The sequence below is a fragment of the Fukomys damarensis genome, unplaced genomic scaffold (assembly GCF_012274545.1).
Source record: "Fukomys damarensis isolate Sample0158 unplaced genomic scaffold, DMR_v1.0_HiC HiC_scaffold_32, whole genome shotgun sequence".
NCBI classification, from domain to species: domain Eukaryota; kingdom Metazoa; phylum Chordata; class Mammalia; order Rodentia; family Bathyergidae; genus Fukomys; species Fukomys damarensis.
The window spans coordinates 23,369,202-23,389,368 of NW_022900944.1; the positions used below are offsets into that span (position 1 = coordinate 23,369,202).

General features: G+C 48.5%; 1 protein-coding gene across 2 annotated transcripts in view; it reads right to left on the reverse strand.

Annotated features, from left to right (window-relative positions):
- The window catches only part of Cfap20 (cilia and flagella associated protein 20), a 64,560-nt gene that overhangs the window by 23,663 nt on the left and 20,730 nt on the right, over nt 1–20,167 (reverse strand). The window lies entirely within an intron of this gene.

Below are 20,167 nucleotides of genomic sequence, written 5' to 3' on the forward strand. Positions count from 1 at the left end.
TTTTTTTTTTTTTTTTGGTACCGGGGATTGAACTCGGGTCCTGGTGCTTGCAAGGCAGGCCACCGAACTGCTGAGCTAAATCCTCGGCATCAACTTTTTAGCTCTTGGGATTCAATAATAAATGCACATGATTGAAAAATGTTTTGAATACCCCCAGATGGTTTGCAAAGAAAAGTAACTGCCCTTCCCACCTCTGCTTTCATCTCCTTTTCATCACTGGCTGCGATGCCTTCAAACAGATTGTGAGTAGACAAGAAGAGACATACACACCTGGCTTCACACACACAGTCTCACCCCTTGCTTTTTTCCCTCTTAAGTCTATACACTCATGCATAAATTTACTCTTTTTTTTTTTTTTACTGGCTCTTCAGTATTCCACTGAGCAGGACCCAATGAGAACATGTGAGCATTTCAAATCTTTTTCTATCACAAGAGTGGAGCAATGAATACCTCCACACAAACCAACTATGCTTGAATATTAGACAATCTTTTTTTCTTTCCAAAAATTATTTTTATTCTTTTATTATACTAGGTACTGAATCCAGGGTCTCACACATGCTAGGCAAGCACTCTACTACTGAGCTACACCTCCAACCCTCACAAAATTCTTTAAAGGAGTCCCTGTATTTACAAGTACGCACTCAGAAGGGGTCTCCCATTACCTGGTGTGTTCTGATTCCCTTATTTTAAACAAGGAAATACTATTTCAGAAAGACACAATAGTCTGACATGACCTCAGTGAATTCTAATTTTGGATGTTTATGGCGGTCACCCAGCAGAACTCCTTGGGGGGTAAAAAAGAGAAGCTATTTAACACAGATTTAGTGATTTTTCCTGGGGATATGACTTCACAGTTGCAAGTGTTAAGTAACACTGTAAACAAACCCTTTAAAGATTGCTTTAGAAAGCAATGCTTTAAAATTAAGAACTTCCATTCACCAGACACTATTAAAAGAATGAAAAGCAAGCCTCAGAGTAGAAGATACTTGCAATACACATGTGCAACAAAAGCTTTACATCTAAAATATATAAAGAATGTCTACTAAAGAATAAGCAAAAAAATCCCAGATGACCCGTGGGAAAAATGGATAAAAGCCTTGGCAAGCGCTTCATTAAGAAAGGATATATCAATGACTGAAAACCTATGCTAATGTGCTTGACTTCATTAGCTGTTAGGCAAAGGCAGATTAAGACAAGAATGCAACACCACAATCTGTCCACCAGAATGGCTAAAGTACAAAAGATAGACAATAGTAAGTACTGACAAGAATATGGAGTAACCAGAATTCTCATACTTTTTTGATGAGACTATCAATTGTATTGTACAGCTTTGGAAAACCATTTAATATTAGTTGTGCCAGCTAAATACATGCAAACTGTGTGACCAGCAGTTTCATGCACAAAAACACATGCATATACGAAAAGGCATATATACAGATATTCACACTAGTACCCCTTGGGTTCAATTTCGTTGTTGTTGTTGTTCCAGGGCTTGAACTCAGGTCCTTGTGCCTGCGAGGCAGGCAGTGGAACCACTGAGCTAAATCCCTGGCAAGATTTGGAAGAGCCAAAAATTGTAAAGGAACTAAGTGTCCATCAGCAGCAGAACAAATTGCTGTACATCTACAAAGGAACAGTATATAGCAGCCTTCTCTAAAGCTCTGCAAAAGCCAGGCTCCATTCTACTTTATGTCTCTAGGTACATCGATGTACACAGTATCTGTAACTGAACAAAATGTCCTCTAAGTCCATCCCTATTATAGCATGTATAAGAACTTTCTTCATTTAAAAGGTTGAATACCATCCCAACATACAGATATAGCATATTTTAAAAATCTGTTACTCTATGGACACTTGAGTTGCTTCCACCTTTTGGGTATTGCAAATAGCATAGCTGTGATCATCCATGCACAAGTGTTTCTTTGAGTCCCTGCTTCAGTCCTCTTGGGTACATGCCCAGAAATGAAATTGCTGGATCCTATGTAATTCCATGTTTAATTGTTTTGAGGCACTCTACACCATTTTGCATACTGGCTTCACCATTTTATGTTTGCACCAACAGTGGAAAAGGGTTTCAATTTCTCCACATCCTCAGCAATGTTTTATCTTCTTTTGTTTGATTTTGATAAGTTACCTAAATGGGTGTGATACTGGTTTTGATCTTCCTCTTTGGGAAATAGAAGACTGTCATATATTCAGGCCATATTATAATTCCTAGTAAATACAAATATCTGTGGACTAATGTCCTAAGAGTGAATTTTGGGATCAAATTTTAAATGTACCACAGTACCCCCATAGAAGTACCCCATTTCGCACAGCTGTTCTGAGGACCTGTTTCCTATGTGTGCACAATGAAGCAAGGAAGCAAATGCTTCCATCAGCTAATGTGTCCCCTGATCTATGGGTAGAAAGAAGGCAATCTCTGCCCTTAACTCTGGGCCACAGCTGCTATCTCAGCCTCAACAAAGCCTTGTTTAAGGCCCTGCTGAGACTCCTCCTGACTCATCTCCACCCTATCCTCCTCCACAGAGGTTCCTAAAAAATGTTTTTCTTAAACAGTAATGCCCTAGGCTTGAATGTTTTTGGCTTCCCATCAACACATAATTGCACTGTGTCTCAACATGAGTTTGTCAGTGATTTCCTTCTAGAAGACCGATTAAAGCAGCTACCAGGTTGCTCTTGTGTCTTAGTTTGAGATCCCCCAGAAGGAGACCCTGAGACAAAGTTCCCATTGAAAGTACTATAGCCTATTGGTGGTGATCCAGGAAGGTCAGTGGAGGAGTGGGGAAGTAGTACAGGAGGGAAGAGAGAAAACCAAGGGCATGCTATCCAGCTAGTTACCACTGTGGGTAACAGGAGCTTAATCCCACTGGAGCACCCTGGGAGATTTGATGGTGGGTCCACTATTCAGTCATCCAACCTGATACCAATGTCACTGTAAAAGGGCTCTCGGGGTGGGGGGATTCCTTGGCACTGGTAGCTATGAATGGCACGGGCAGTGCCTGATCTTGCAGCCAGAGCAAATGCAGGAGCTGGCCACTGGACATTGGGCCAGCATGCCTGGGCCAGTGAAAGCAAGGGACTTGACAGTGTCTTCCATACCCTATAATCCTGTCTCTCCATTGTGTCTTTCAGAATAAATAAGAGAGCTGAGGAGATACAGCAAGTGCAGGGAATCTGTGCTCCAGCAGCTCAACTCATGTTAGCCCCAGGCCCAGTAACTAAGGCTGTTTGTGAACCGTGCATTTCCAGAACACATCCTTCCTTCTCAACACCCAGATTTTCCAGTGGGGAAATCATGGCCAGTACAGTGAGGGCATGGTTAGCCCCACCCCTCAGATCTAAGGCTGGTCACATGATCCATGCTTGGCCAATCATTATATGCCATGCTGCTGGCCACTGTGATTGGTTCAGAGATGATCATATGATACAAGGTATTCCCATAAAATATATTTATGCTGCACCTACTGGAAAGGTGGACTTGTGGGTCTTGAATTACTGGATGCCATCTTACCATCCTGGCATCTATATGTGTTGAGGGTGACACTACGTAAGAGCCTCTGCAGTGGGAAGTGCACAGAAAAATGAGATTCATTACTGGCCCCACTTTAAGTCATGGATGCACTCATACTTAAGGCGAAATCCACCTTGCACTGTTCAGATATTGGGGCTAGTCTTAGTTGGGCCTACATTGCTTGTAACCAATAGAACTCTGATCACTGCGCCAAGGAGACTGGGCAAATGTGATCACTGAGAATACTTGTGAGGCTCTCCTTGTCGGTACCTTTTGAGAAGAATCATTAAACTGGGTCTCAGTGGGAGAGGCCCAGAAATGGTGGGGTGGAGGTGCCACAGCAGCAGAGGTGGGGGACTGCAACTCATGGGCTGAAGAGGATCCTGCTCCTCTGCACCATGCTTTGCCTTTTCTCTCCTTTCTTTTCCACACCCATTGGCCTTCCATTCCTTTCTGCTAATGGATGAGTTCACAGGCTACACATGCTGTCAGGAGGTGGGGCCTGGTAGGAGATGGGTCACTGGAAGGGTGTGTTCTTATCCCCAGCTTTTCCTTCCCTCTCTGCTTCTTGGCTAACTTGAGCACTTTTGCCATCCTGTTCTGCTTGGAGCTCTCTGACTATGGACTAAAATTGTGAGCCACATTAATCTCTTCCCCTTTAAATTGCGGGTGTCAGGAATTGTGTTCCAATGACGAAAGGTGACTGACACCCCCAGTGCAAACAACGTCCAAAGGTGGAGTCTAGAGAGCTGAATGGACCCTCGTGGATTAATCCATTTATGAGTTCACAGCTAGATGGGCTATGAAGACATAAGGCCAGATGGAGGAAGGAAATAACTGGGACCACGACTTTGAAGGGTGTATCTTGCCCCTTGCCCCGTCCTCTCTGGTTCTCTTCTCTCTGCTTCCTGGCCGCCACAGTGTGAGCCACTTTCCTCCACCACATCCTTTCACCAAGATGTTTCTGCCTCTGCACAGGCCTGTAGCAAGGGAGCCCAGCCATTGACTGCAACCTCTGAAACCATGAACCAAAATAAACCTTTTCTCCTTTAAACTGTTTACAGCAGGTGTTTTGGTCACAATGATGAAAAGCTGACTAGCACACTCCGTGTTTCTAGCCTGTGGTACTATTTATGCGCTTCTGTTTCTTATGAGTGTTAACGCTCCATATGCTCACCCATTCATTTTCTGCTTCCAGTTATTTCCTGACTGTTTTCTCTGTTCCCAGCACTGTTGTATGTGTTGGGAATACAGCAGAAAACAACATAGTTAAAAATCTCTCTCCATGGAACTTCTGTTCTAGTAGAGGGACAGACACTAAAAATCCATAGATGAGTAAATTATTATGTGGTATACCTGATAGTAAGTGAAGTAGAGAAAAATCCAGCCCAGAGGGAGGATGGGGAGAGTTGGAGTGGGGGTGGAAGTGGCCGGGGAATATCTTTCCTAGAAGGTAACACTTGAGTAAAGACCTGAAGCAAATTAGGAACCGTAGTGGCCCTGGAAAGGTGTATCTGCAGTCCATTTGACAAAGGTCCTTTGAAGATGCCTGTAAATTAACGATCTCAAAATAAGATTATCCTGTATTATTGGAGGCCCTAAGTCCAATGACAAGTATCTTTATTAGAAACACATGGAAGGGCTGGGGACTTAGCTTAGTGGTTCTGCTGCCTGCCTCTCAAGAGCAAGGTGCCTGAGTTCGATCCCCGGTACCAAAACAAATCAAAACATAGAGACCTAAGAAAAGAGAAAGCCATGTGCAAGTGAAGGCAGAGACTGGAGTGGCTGAGGCACCTAGAAGCTGAGAAACAAAGAATGATTATCCCCTAGAGACCCCTAGAGACTTCAGGGGTCTGAAGTTGGTCCTGCCAACGCCCTAACCTAGGACTTTTGGGCTCCAGAACTGAGAAAATGAATTCCTGTCTTTAAGTCACCAAGTTAAACTCAGAGTGTGGTGGCACACACCTCAGCACTTTGGGAGGCTGAGGCAGGAGGATAGCAAATTTGAGCCCAGCCTGGGCAACACAGAAAGACCCTGTCTTAAAATTTAAAATTTTTAAAAGTGATGGGGATGACAAAATAAAAACTGACAAAGAAGAAATAAAAGTGACAAAGTTTAAAGCAGTGATTGTGAACCTTTTTGAGCTTTCAATGATAACAAATAGCCCACTGCAACACGTGCGCTGTCATTTTACCACCACTGTTTAGACAAATTTGTTATGGCAGCCCTGGGTGTTCTAATACAGATTTGGGGGCTAAGAGTAAATTGTTGCTGCAATGAATATGTAAAAATGAGGAACTGGCTCTGCACTTGGAAAGTGGGTAGAGCCTAGAAGGATTTGGATGTGCATGGCAGGTTACGGAAGAGCCGGAGCAAACTGAACCAGGCACAGCGGCAGGAGCCGAGGTCATAGAGGCTGCAGGGGACAAAATGATGAGATCCTGTACAGCCTGGATGGCTTTCACCCTGAGTGAGGCACGGCAGTGAGAGGGTTTTGAAGCAGAGGACCCAAATGGTCAGACTTACAGTTTGTGTGCATGTGCATGTGTGTGTTACAGGGACCCAAACCCAGGGCTTCCACACTGTTACATCCCCAGCCCTTTTTTATTTTTTATTTTGAGGCAGTCTTGCCTAAGTCGCCCAGGCTAGGCTCAAACTTGGTATCATCCTGCCTCAGCCTCCCAAATGCTGAGACTACAGGTGTGCTCCATCACAGGCAGCCCAGACTTACAGTCTAGATAAGCAAAAGCATGAATAAACACATAGAAGCCACCATATCACATCTGACTTATGCCTATATCTGGATATAGCAATATAAAGGCAGAGATTATACCTTGGTTTTTTTGCATCCCTAACATTCCACACTAATAATCAAAAATCTTCTACAAATAAAAAAAAAAAGACCAAAAACATGAACAGGAGAAAAAAAAATCAAATATCTAGCACATACGAAAAGAGGCTCGACTGTATACTTAAGAGAAACTGCATTCCAAGAGAAACAAAAACATGTTCACAAAAAGACTTATATATGGCTGTGCCTAGCAGCTGTACTAATAAGTAAAATCTTAGGCAGCCCAAGTGTCCACGAAGAGAATGGATAAGCAACTTGTTTCTCTACTTATTCAACAATAAAAAGTCATTAACTGTTACCCAGGCTACTACAGCGATGTGAATGAATGTCACAGGCATCAGATTGAATGAAAGAAGCCAGACACAAACATGTACAGACTGTATGACCCCATTTATGGCATGGTCTATTAATAGGCAATGAATCTACAATGAATACATAAGGACAGCGATTGCTACTGGGATTTGAGGGACAGAGATCGCCCAGGTAGGGGTAGGAGGGCATTTTCTGGGGGTGATGTTCCATACCATGAAAGGGGACTGGGTTCCAGAGCTATGGATGTCTGTGCTGCATTAGCATATGTAACTTTTACTTAGGGACAAGACGGAACCATAACTTAATATTGAACTCTAGTTAATGATGTGCGTTGTTGAGTGAAATGTACTGATGTCAGTAACTTACTCTGAAATGTATTTTCAACATGGTAATAGATGGATAGAGAGATGTATGCTAAGGCAAGTGTAGTAAAACATTAAGTTCAGAAACCAGATGGTGGATGTGCATTGTACAATTCTCCCTACTTTTCAGAATGTTGAAGCCTTGAGGGGGAAAAGCAGCTCAATGATCCAGGACTTTCAAGTTACTGTAGCATGAGACTATCATCCATGCCCTGAATTGTCAAAACCATAATAACTAGTGCTACCCAGCATACACATGGTGTGGGAATTGTCTTGTACTGAGATGAATGAGACCATAGTGAGGGCCCTGCCCAAGCCATCAGCCCTGGCATCCCCTGTGCTTCCTTCCTGTTGCCTCCTGCCCTGAGAATGTCATCCCTAACATAGGATGTATATAGTGTTGTATCCTGTTTTCCCCGAAGCACTGGAGTATTGACATTTCTCCACTTTAAAAACTCTTTGTAAATACTGTACTTAAAGAAATCTCATAGCCAAGCATGTGGTGGTACATGTTTGTAATCCCAGCACTCTGGGATGCTGAGGCAGAAGGATCATAAAGTTTGAGCTCAGTCTGGGTAACTTAGTGAGACCCTGTCTCAAAATAAAAAAAATTTAAAGGACTTGGGGTGTAGCTCATTACAAAGTCCCTGGGTTCAGTTCCCAGTACCTCCTCAAAATTAAACCAGTATTGTAGGATTTGGGATCTCTCTCTCTCTGATTTTGAAGTTAACTGTGGAAAAATTAGATAGCACAAAAAGCACTAAGAAGAAAATAGAAATCCCCTGCGATGTTACCATCCTGGCATTTTATGGGTTCTCCTGTTTTTTCTGCGTACACACATGTGCATGCATGCACACTGATTCACATGTTTGGGTGCATTATAACAATACTGGGATCCTATAGGATACTGTGTTTTGTTATTTGCTTTTCTGATTTAAGAAAATTCTTATGGAACATGTATTTGCAAGCTTCCTGTTTCTCTAATAAGGGGCCATATCGTGCTTTCATTGTTGGGGTCCAGGTAGGGTTAGCGTGGCTCTTGCTATACCCCTTGGGGAGCTTGCAGGATCCTTGGACATCTTCTAGCAGACGATGGGTCTAACAGAAGCACTCATTGATCCTAGCCAGGGTGGGAGTAGGTATTACCCTGCTCCTTGGTCCAATGTGGCTGCCCCAACAGCCTTCACCACTGCCTGGTGCCAGGGCTCAGGTGGGAGTCAGGACATGATCACTGTGCCCTAAGCATTCCACTGCCTGGCCTGGCCTGGCCTGAGCTGCCCTCAGGGGCCAAGTAGGGTGAAGCTGGGTCCTGAGAGCTATGGGAAGGGCCGGTGTCTGTGGCCAGCAGTCTTGCTTCAGCAGGTCTGTTGCCCCAAGAAGCATCTCAGGGCTGCTCTCAGCCTGGAGGAAACCCCTGCACACCAGGCCTCATTGTGTTTCAGGATTTCCCGTTTCCTGACCGCCTAACCTATTTATGGGCCACAATGACTCCTTCCCCAGAGAGGCTTCTACTGTACTCTGGCCCAATCAATGAGGCCTCTGGATTCAGCCCATACAGAATAGATCCAGCCCAGGCCAGGGACAATAAACGTCATTTTATGAGCTAAGTTTGATAGATTGATAGAACCTGCCAGGGCACAGGATTGACAATTCTGAGGCTCTGTCTGAGCACCACAGTTCATCCGAGACTGTGTATGAAAGAGCAGTGGAGAGTAGCACGAACTCCCAGTCCCTGGCAAACAGCATGACAGGAACCTTGCTCTGGTTCTAACTTCCTTTCTGATCTTGCCTCCTACCTCTTCCACTCCCCAGCCTTCCAGCTGCAGTCCACTCCCTTTTTGGAACACATCTGTCTTCTCTTGCCCAGGTCCTTTGCTCCCAAGGCTCTTTCGGCCTAACACATCTTTGCCTTCACCCTCAGCAATTAAATCAGGCAAGAATTTAGCAAATGCAGCAGACACTGTGCAGTCAAATAATTCTTACTCAATGTTCAAGGTCGCAGTTCAAGCATCATCTCTTCTGAGAGGCTTTCCTGTGCCTCCAAGATGGCCCACACCCTACCCAGCCCTGACATCATTTCATAGGAGAAACCAGCAAAGAAATTTTGTGTGCTTTAGGTCAAACACCCCAGAAACAGACTCTGACATAGGAATTCCGTGCAAGTGGTTTTTGTTTTTCGCTTTGTTTTGTTGCCCAGAAAAGTCTTTATTCTTAATACAAAAAAAGACAGTCAAGTAGTCTTTATAGTGATAAATGCTATGACAGGGCTGTGCAAATTTTGCTACTTACACACACAGGAGACAACTGCTGTCCCAACAGCTGCCAAATTTTCTTCACTTCAGGACATAAACATTTTCATAACATCAAAATCATATGTGATCCTCTATCAACAAAAATGATATGTATTTTCCAGTTTAAAATCATTGGACATTTCACAATGCAAACTTAAAGCCCCACATAAAAAACCCCATGTTAGCATTATGATTAGATCTTCCTGTGCAATGACGAGGATTCCATCCTACTTCCTGTACCACTCATTGTCTCTCATGCTTTTATCAAGTAATGGGCAGGTGGTTTAAGAATCTCAAGAGCCCCAGAGGAAGGTGATGGAAGTAGGCCTGGCAGGGAAGAGGCTGAGCCAAGATCTAGCTTTGGGAGACATCTTGCCCAGCCTGATCCCACCAGGGGCCCAAAGCATGTGTGGCACCAGAGAAGTTGTAGAATGTAGAGGCAAGGGACAGCGCCTCTGCTCAGAAGAATCAGGCATGTACAGGTAATGTGGCTGCTTCGGCCAAGGCTAGTCCTCCGGAGAGTTGTGAGGGACGGAAGCCGACAGCCGTAGCAGCCGGGGGAGAGACACAGGCTTGGGGGTCTCAAGGTCATGAGCTACATCTGCTGTAGGGAATGAAACAATGTCCCAGAGCACTGCAGAGCTCAGAGGGGCACCAAAGGAGCACTTGGTGCCAGACACACTAAGCTGAGTCCAGGGAGGACTACAGCCTCAGGGGTGGTCCTGACTGACTCCAGGGCCTGAGCCCAAGCTAGTGCAGCCACCCTTGCCCAAGTGCCTTCCAGCAGGCCTGGCATCCAGGTCCCCAGCCTCATCCCTCTGGCTATGACCATCTTCCTGCAGTGGTGTGGCTGGCCTAGCTATGACTGGTCCTCCCCTCTGCCTCTGGAAAGGCCACAGGCCTCTGTGTAGACATTCTGGACCTCTCTGCAGCCCTGCCCACCACCCACTCCCCTGCTGCCTACATAAGTCTTCTCTACACCGGCAAGCAGCTCCCCCATACCCTCATCCTCCTAGAAGCTTCCCCATGATGGCCCAGCCAAGGCCCACTCAGCTCCAGCCCAGCCCTAATTATACCTTTCAGGCTTATAAAGGAGCCTAAAGATTCAAATCATCTTTCTGAGAAAAAGAAGCTTTTCTGTTCATCTATTTCACAACCATACTCCATGCCTGGTGGTGAGACTGGCTTGCCTGGCTCATGATGGCCTGTGCCAGTCAGGTGGTGGCAGCAACCTCTTACTGATGCATCCTGCTTCTGTCCCAATCTTAGCTACAGGAGATGATGGTCAGGCTGTCTTCGTTTTCTCACCTAAGCTGGGTTCTATCAGCTGCAATAGCATGTGTAGCACTCACACAAAGCACACTCACGCATGTACATGACACACTGCACACACGCATGCATCTGCATGCCTGTAGTGCCTCGGATCCAGCAGTGCTGAGCATGGGAGCTAGGAGAACACATGCTCTTTCCAGCTGCTGGGCTCCTCCTGCCAGAAAGGCAGGGAGGGAGAAATGGAGGCAGTGGAGTGGGCTGGACTGGGCAGTGGAGGGAGAAGTGGGGGGAGGCCCCGGCTGCCTGTTCCACGGAAGGATCCATTTTCCCTTGGAAACACACAGCTGGGCTCCCTCCCTCCACCCTCTCCTCTACTGGCCTTTTCCTGATGTTCCTGGAACAAAGGCTGGGGTGGGGACGACGGGGCTCCAAGGCTACCCAGACACAGATACAGGGTGACTTTACCAGCCCAGCTTGGGTTACAGAGCCCCCACCCTGACCCACTCTTGTCCCTCTGTCTTATAGAGGGAAACTGAGGCAGGGAGCATGCGAAATCCTTCCTTCACATTGATGCTGCTAAGACAAACACTGTCAAGTCCACACCCCTAGAGGAGCTATGGTGTCCAGGTCTCTGCCTTGGGAAGGCCATGGCTCTTCTGTGGGGGCCTCTTCGCTGCGGGGAAGCTCCTGCTAGTGGCCACTGGATCCCCCGGCATGGCTCCTCCCCCCATCCTCCCCCTGTGAATCAAGAACAAACCAGCACTCACCACGCCTCAGCCAGCTTGGCCCAGCTTGGGCAGAAGGAGAGATGGCGAGAAGCCCCTGGTGGGAGCCACCAGTCTGACCTGCCTGGTCCTCCCCTCTGCCTCTTGTCCTTGCCTCCTTCTCCCTGGCTCACTTCCTCCCTCTCTCCTCTCTCCCTTTCTATTCTTTTCTTTACCTTCCTTTAATTTCTCCTTTGCTTTCTTGCTCACTCTCCTTTCCTTCCTCTTCCTCTCTGCCACCCACCTCCCTCCATCTCCCCCTCTCTCTCCCCTCCCAGCATCATACCCAGCTGTCCTGTGGGCATCTCCCCAAATTGTTCCCCTAGCTCCCCAGACTGCCCTCTCCAAGCCACCTTCTCCTCCCGATGCTCCCAGCCTGCGTGGTGGCTCCTGCTGCAGCCTCATCGCTCAAGTCAGAGGCCAGGGTGCCTTCAGTCCCCACAACTGATCAGGACCACGCACTGCCTCACCTTCTACAGGGCCCCTGGGGCTCCACTCTTGCCACTCCTGCTTCTTGGTGCACGTCTTGGCTCCCAGTCCCCCTAGAGCTCTACTGTGGGGGTGCACTGCACCTGGAGGCTGCTGCTGATGGATGAAGCCCCTGCTCTGGTACAGACCTGTGGGCTCTTCCCCACCTTGTCGGGCACCTTCCCTGACTCCCCTGCCATCTCTGCCTTGGGCTCATGCCTGCCCTGGCCGTTGCACCTGCTGGCCCTCCACCTGGGAAGTCAGCTGCCAGCCCCTTCTACACACATTCCCGCAGGTAACGCGGTTTCCATGTCATTTCCTGAGCAGGAATCCCCACCCCTCCACAGCCTCTGGGTGGACTCCTCTGTGCCCGTTTCTCATCTGCCTCCCTCTAAAGCAGATCTCTGTCCAGCATAGTGTCAAAGCTGCCACGAGGACCTGACACGGGTTAGGTGTAAGAATCCAGGTACAGCCTAGCCAGGAGGAATCCCTAACACTCTCACAGGGGCCTTAGGACATCAGAAATAGGGAGCCCAACTCCTTCGTTCTACAGCTGGGAATTGTGCTGTCCCCATCCGTGGGTGCAGAGCCTCTCTGCTTGTGGGACTCCACAAAGCTGACCCTCCCTGTGGCCACCCCATAGCTCACAGACTGTAAATCAGCATCATTGTCTGGCCTGGCCTCCGTCTCCCACATCCATTGAAAGGGAAGAAAAAAATCTCCTAGCCCCCGGCCCCTGCCCCCATCAGCTGAGAGCTGGTGCAGCCGAAGAGAAAGGGGGTCTTTATGCCCACAGGCAGCAGGGCACCATGTCCCCTCCCAGTCCCTCTGCGATGCCCTGTGGTGAAAAGGCCCTTTGTGATGCTCCCAAGACTGGCCAGGGCAGACACAGAGCCTTCCCCACGTAGAAGGTGGTAGCTGCCATTTCAGGGGTCCTGCCTTGGGTTAGGGTCACAAGCCACAGCAGGGGAAGCCTTGGGCCAAAGGACCCAAGGAAGAGACCTTCCGATATTTGCAAATGAGAAAGGACACAAACGGCAGCACATGGGGCTGGAGCTAGACTTGCTGCATTCTGTGTCCATACGGGCTGTTTGCCCACAGCTGCTGCACAGCCAGCCGCGTTCTGGTGGCACCGTCACAGAGGTGGGGCCGTCCCACTCCCTGCTCTGACCTCGTCCTCACCATCTCCCCCTCACCCATTCTGCTTTTGCTGCCGTTTCTTGACTCACTTAGCAAATGCCCACCCCAGGGACTTGCAAACGCTGCTCCCTCCCGTGAATGGTCTTCCCTGAGGTGTCCAAGGGGGGGCCGCCTGGGACCACCCCTCACCCAGTCTCCTCAGCTGTCTTCAGTCTGCCGCTCTCATCACCTTCCCACCTCTACATTCATAGATGCATATTTGGTGGCTTCTCCAGCTGGAATGTGAATTCCACGAGGGAACTTGCTCTCACGTATTTCACGTCCCAGTGCTGAGAAACAGCAGGTACACAGTGAATGTCTGAGTAAACAAATAGATCATCTTAGCTGGTGGTGATGGTGCACACCTGTGCTCCTGGCACTTGGGAGGCTGAGGCAGGAGGTTTGCAAATTTAAGCATCACCTGGGCAACTTAATGAGACCCTGTCTCAAAAAATTTAATGAAGAGCTGAGGATGTAGCTCCATGGGAAGGTCCTGGATTTAAGCCCCAGTACCACAAAAACAAAAAAATCTTTATTTAGCCTTTCTCCCACCCTAAGAGGGAGGCACAATGGTTTCAATTCGAGAGGAAGGCTCTGGCAACCAAGGGGTATTTCCCAAGTCATGTAGTGAGAAAGAGGTAGCACTGGGACCCAGACTTGGGGCTCTGACCCATGAGAGCATGCCTTTCACCAGTGTCCCAAGTGTCAGCCACATCCACCAGGCCCCTGCCTGGGCTGCTGATATTCCTGGAGATGCCTTCCAGACAAGCTCTGCAGCTCAGGAGGACAGAATACCTCCCACCCAGAGGCACTGAGGGAACCCAGGGCCAGGGCCTGGAACTGAGCCCAGCCAGCACTCCCTGTGTGTGCCTCCCAGTGGCCCATCACTGCCAACCCTCAGCCTTGCAGGCCTGACTGCCCAGCTTGGCACCATCAGGCAAGGCTCCTAGGACCCACCCACTGAACAGGACAGGAGCACCTGTCAGCAGGTGCATTTGGGAGAGATGTGGGCGGAAAAGGGGTCCTGGGGCCTCACCCCTCTGCAAGTGTGGGGAGACAGACACCAGAGATATCCTCCACTGACTCCTGGAGGGAGGAAAAGCTGAAAGGCTGGCTGCTAAGGCTTTAAAAAGCCAGTCGAGGGGTGAGAGCCAGATGGCCCAAGACCTCCTCCAGGAGTGGAGAGTGTCTCTTCATAGCTGACCAGGAGCCATGTGGAATCCATCTCTTTGGAGCCTTATGGAAGGATCTAGAATGGTGTTGGCAACTCCCTGCTGGACTGCACTAGAAAAAGGGGTCTCCTTATAAAAGCAATGGTATCGGTGTCTCCCTTGGAGCTACCTCCCTCCTCCCTTCGGATTACACGACATACTCTCCATTCTGCCACCCCATCCCTTGGCACCGCCCACTGCTCCTAGGGCCCTTGTGAGCCAAGGATAGGGCCTCAGAGTACAGAACGCTGGCCCCTTCAGTGGGCAGGAGAAATGGACCCACAGAGCAGCTGTGGGCCGCCAGGGGTCACACAGACAGCAGTAGCAGAGCAGGGGCCAAGGGTGAGAGGGTGGTTGGGATCCAGCTCTGCCTACTCCCAAGGCCTGGCCCCTGACTGCTTTAAAGATAAGCCACTCAAGTGCAGCTGCCCCCTGACCTTCTGGTTACTGGCAGGCTTAGAGCAGGGATACCCTCAATGCATCTTTAGCCCCATCTCTCTCATCTCCCCACCCCATGATCCAGCCTCATGGAACTCCAGGCCTTTCTATCTCTCCACCTCCATACCATTCCTCTGATAAGTGGTTCCCTCTTCTTTTCCAGGTCAGCTTGCAGTAGTCAGCTCTCAGCGCTGGCAGCAGATGTGACTCCCTCCAGTAAGTGCTTCCTCTCCTTCCCCACCTGCCTGCCCCCATGATGGCAGAGTTACAAGATCTCTTCCAGACCCCATCCACTATGGAAGCCACTTGGCAGGGGCTGTGGCTGAGCCCTGGCTCCTGTCACCACAGCTGGCATACGGAAGGGTCTTTCACGTGTGCTCAAAGAGTGGCCTGGAGTTTGGGGGTGGGATGAACTCCTCATGGGCTGACGGCTGGGGGAGGCTCTGGGAGAGCACGGCCTCCCCTACTCTCTTCCTTCCTCTGGCCACTCCACACAGCTGGAGAGGTGGGAAGACCCCCAGGAGACTCTGTGCCCTATGGTTTCTGCCTCCATACTGGAAGGGCTGACTCTACCTTCTGCCTGTGGGTCCGTTTCTCACTTGTTCCTCCAGAGCACCTGCCGCTCCCCACCACTTCTTTATTTCTGTTTAGGGCAGGTCTATACTGCAGCAGCCATGATTCATCCATTCATCCCATTCATTCATCAGATTCACACTGAGTACCACCCCTATGCCGGGCACTGTCCCAGGTGCTGGGGACACACAGGGGAGAAACAGATGTGGGTCCTGTCCTTTTGGGGTGCACAGTCCAATGTGCTCCTCTTTCCTCCTCAAGTCTCTGAGATCCTCAGTCTTCCTCCCCAGTGAGGATCTTATTTCTCCTCTCCTTGCCATGGATCCCCTCCTGGTGCCCTATACGCAGGCAATGACAGTGACTGTCCAAGGGGAATGCCAGTCACAATGCCCAGTGACAACTACCATGTCACCATGACAACATTCATCATGTGCTGGTCCAGCCCTAAATTCTACTTTCTCTGGCTAAATGCCTGCCTCACCCCAGGAGACACGTCACCATCATAATTTCCATTTCTGTAAAATGGGAAAGTTCAGGGAGGCTGACATCACATCCTGTGGGCATGTGACTGTAAGGAGAACTGGAATTCCAGTCCAAGCTGGCACGTGCTAAGGGAAAGTGTTTAATCACTGGGCCACTTGGCTTTTCCAGGCCCAGGGGTCTTGTCCATTTGGCTTACTGCCCCACAGTGATCCCACTGGTAGGAAAGGCAAAACCAATGGAGGTGCAAGGTCTCCACCAAGCCTGCCTTCTGACAGGAAGGAGGTGCTGGGACTAGAAAAGAGGGGTTATCACCCCAGCAACCAGTCAGCCCAGTCCCTTACAACGAGCACCACCACTCCTCCCAGCAGTGCCAGCTGTGGTCACCGGGATCTCATTTTCTTTACTGTTGCGAGGTCACATGGGCAACATGGAGACTGTCTACCTTGTGCTCCCTCTAGCCAATCTTAGCCACCAGCTTTATTCTCTGTGTCCCCTACTTCCTCCTGAGCCCACATCTCTCTTCCACAGCCCCATGGCAATGAGGATGGCAGCGACTATGTGACCTGCCCTCCAGTCAGGCCTCACTCTGGTCATGCTTGACCATTCTGTTGCCAGTCCTTGACACCACCCGGGGTTCCTGGTCAGAAGTCAATGACCCACTCAAAATACAAATTTCTCTTCACTCTGACACACTGTCTTCCCTGGGGCTGTCAGCTGCAAGGGATCAGGGCGGGACAGGAATACCCACAGTCCCACACCCAGAGCTGACTGCAGCAGGTGGTGCTGAGCACAGGGTGAGGAGTTTATCCCACTCCTAGGTCCAAGGCCTTTGTCCCATGGGACACGGTCCTCTCCCACAGGGGCTGGAGAAGGTGAGAGGGGATCTGAAGGGTGCCCCCTCACAACAAGCATCCCAGCCAGTGGCTGGAACTGGGCCACTTCCAGGCCTGGGGGACAGCCTGCTGTGCAGAGCAGGAACTGGGTCTGCACTTCTGCCTCTGCTCCTGCTGTCTCCTCCACCAGAGCTGCTGTCCACACAGCCCAGTCCCTCAAAGATCTCCCTTTCAAGCCCTCCATCCTACAACCATTTACCTGACCACACACCATCTTGACCTGTGTTTCTCCAGGGGAACAGACCCCAGGTGAGGATTACACAACTGCCAGTCTGTTTGCTCCTGATTCTGTTTCAGCCAAGCTCTCCACACAGGCCTTCTATGGGGCTTACTGGTGGCCACCTGTGGAGCTGTGCTCGTGGTAGCTGAGGCTGGGATTCTCAGCCTCTGGCCTCCCTCTCTTCCTCTGCCTCCTTACGTGGTCTCCCCAGGTGACTTTTCTAGTTTGGTAACCAGATTTGCTTTTTCAGTGCTGAGATGGAACCCAGGGCCTGACATATGGTAGACAAGCGCTTTATCACTGGATGACAACCCCAGCCCTTGAGTAGCAAGATTGTTGCTGTGGCTGCTCAAGGCTTCCACAAATTCCAAAGCAGAATCTGCCCAGTTATCTCAAGACTTAGCCTGGAACTAGTGCAGGGTCATTTTTGCCACATCCTGTGATGAGAATAAGTGGTATCACTGAAGGGGAAGGAACAGCATGAACCATGAATCTAGGAGGCAGCACTCACTAAGGCACCAAATTAACTGCTATAATAATGTACATGGAAAACACTGACACAATGCATGAAAATTAAAATCATTCAAATTTTAGATTTTGAGAATATGGGCACTTTGTATTTTTCTATTTTCACATTTGAAAAAAAACAAACATGAAATAAAGGAGAGGCTGAGACAAGGCATCTGGTTTACCATCTGAGCAGTGTCACTCAGGCAGATGTCATCCAGGGAGTTACATCCTCCTGGCCTCATGGGGCCCTGATGGGGAGAAGGCAGTAACACTGGTTCTGACTGCCTGGGTTTCTCACCTCAAACAACACAGGGGCCACTGGGCAGGGGCTCTCACTCACAGTGGCCCGAATTCTAGTCAGGAGGCATTGTATCTGAGTGAGATTACTCAGTGGCTGAGGCCTCCCGTCCGAAGCAAGAATGACGTCCAGGTTTGAACTTGCATACTGCTCCTGAGGCTCAACACACATTATGCTCCTGTGGTATGTTTAATGCCTCCTTTCATCTCTTCCTGCTCAAAGGGCACTCTGTGGAACAGCAGCACTGCCATAACCCATGAGCCTATTACAAATGCAGAATCTAGGGTCTCACTAGATACCTTGCAGACCCAGAATGTGCATTTTATCAAAATCCCTAAGTGGTGCATATGCACAAATACATTAAGGTGCCTGTTTCAGTCAGCTTATGAAGGACACAATTATACCATATTGAACATTTTTTTGTGTGTGGTGCTTAAGTCTTCTTTTGTTCAATGAAACATTTCAAATACTACTTTCAGGAGACCGGGGATTAAGCTCAGTGGTTCCGCTGCCTGCCTCGCAAGCACAAGGTCCCGAGATCAATCCCTGGTACCAAAAACAATAGTAATAATAATAATAATACTTTCAGCTGGGTGTGTTGGCACACACCCCCATAATCCTAGCACACTCTGGGAGGCGAAGGCAGAAGGACCACAAGTTCAAGCCCAGCAGCTTAATGACTTAGCCAGACCTTGTCTCAAAATTTAAAAAAATAAAAAGAAGGGCTGGGATGTAGTGCTGTAATGAATGAATGTATGAATGATAAATAAATTCATGCTATTCCATTGAAATTTCCTGTATCTGCCCCACCTACTACGGCAGCCACTAGCCACATGTAGCTATGGATTACTGAAGGAGACCCATTTTTGTCCATTACACCATGCATCAATCACTGAAACAATGTGTTTTACAAAAAAGGAAAGTTTGGGGCTGGGGATTTAGCTCAGTGCTTCCGCCACCTGCTTCACAAGTGTAAGGTCCCCCAAGTTCAATCCCCAGTACCCCCCCCAGCAAAAAAAAAAGAAAGTTTCTTCACAAGTTTCTTCATTTGAGGAGATGGGAGAATAATTCTTAGATCTGCCTCCTCATGGACAGGGTTTGGAATATTTACAGGCCGAAGCTGGGAAAAGGTGATTGGAGTTTAGGAAAGTAACTGGTGGTCTTCACATGAGTAATTAAGCTTTATCATAGCTCCCACACCAGAAGTGTGCTCTACACCTCTAAAATGGGTGAATTTTTTTTCTTTGTTTTTTTTTCTTCTCTTCAGACAGGGTCTCACTATGTATTTGAGACTGCTCTGGAACTCACCACATAGCCCAGGCTGGTCTTGAACTCCTGCCTCAGCCTCCCGAGTGCTGGGATTACAGGTTTGCACCACCGCACCTGGCTTAAAATGAGTGATTTTAAAGTCAACTAAAAGCCAGATGTTGTGGTACATTCCTGTAATCCCAGCACTGGGCAGGTGAAGACATGAAGATTGCTGTGAGTTCAAGGCCATCCTGGACTACTAGCAAGATCCTGTCTCAAAATAAACAATAAAGCCAATCCAAAGCAAATAAGTAAGAGCAGGTGAAGCAGGTTAGGTCTATCTAGGTTTTCCCTCCATTTTAGCTCCTGATGTGTGGCTAGTCTGATAGAACTGAATTTTAAATTTTATTTCATTTTAATTAATAAAGTTTTAATTAAATAGCCACATGTGGGTAGTAGCTACTATTCAGGGCAGCATAAACTTAAATTTTATTTTGTGTTTTACTGGCCCATAAACCTAGAAAATTGTCATCTGTTTGGCAATTCTTTGTCTCTGAGGGAATTTGCACAGCCCCTGACCTTGTTACGATTTCACAGATGCAACAGAAGCTGGTGCCTCTGAGCCCCACAGGGACCCCAGTGGGAGAGGAGGGTGGTCACCAAGTAATCTTGGCCTTCCTGGAGAGATGGGGAGCTATCCTAGAGCACCCTCCTTGGGCAAGTAGGGTGCAGCTGGCATGCCTGATGTCAACACCATAGGGAAGGGCTGGACTCTGGGAGAGGGGGCCTCAGGAAGCCCAACTTCTTTATGATCCTTATTAGAGGCTGGTGGGGTTTTCTGGGTGGGCTAAGGGGAGGGAGGGAGCTTTGGGTCAAAATCATCCTTCTCAGCCAGGGATTTAGCTTAGTGGTGCTGCTGCCTGCCTCGTAAGTACAAGGTCCTGAGTTTGATCCCCAATACAAAAAAAAAAAAAAGATCACCCTTGTTTCTCTCACTCTTCCAGCATGCTAACCAAAGTGATCACAACTTTCTGGAATGAATTTCTGCTTCCCTATAATTAGTAAAGGGATCTCACAAATACTTTTTCATTAGTGAAATGAGTCAAGTTCAACATATGTGCTCGGCCAGAGACATTTATATAGGTACCTCTACCATCATTAAAATGAGGCATAAGACATTGGCAAGCCCAGCCATGCCAGGGCATTTCAGCCTAGAACTCCTGCAAGACCTGCAACTCATACCTCCCAGCAACACACACACACACACACACACACACAC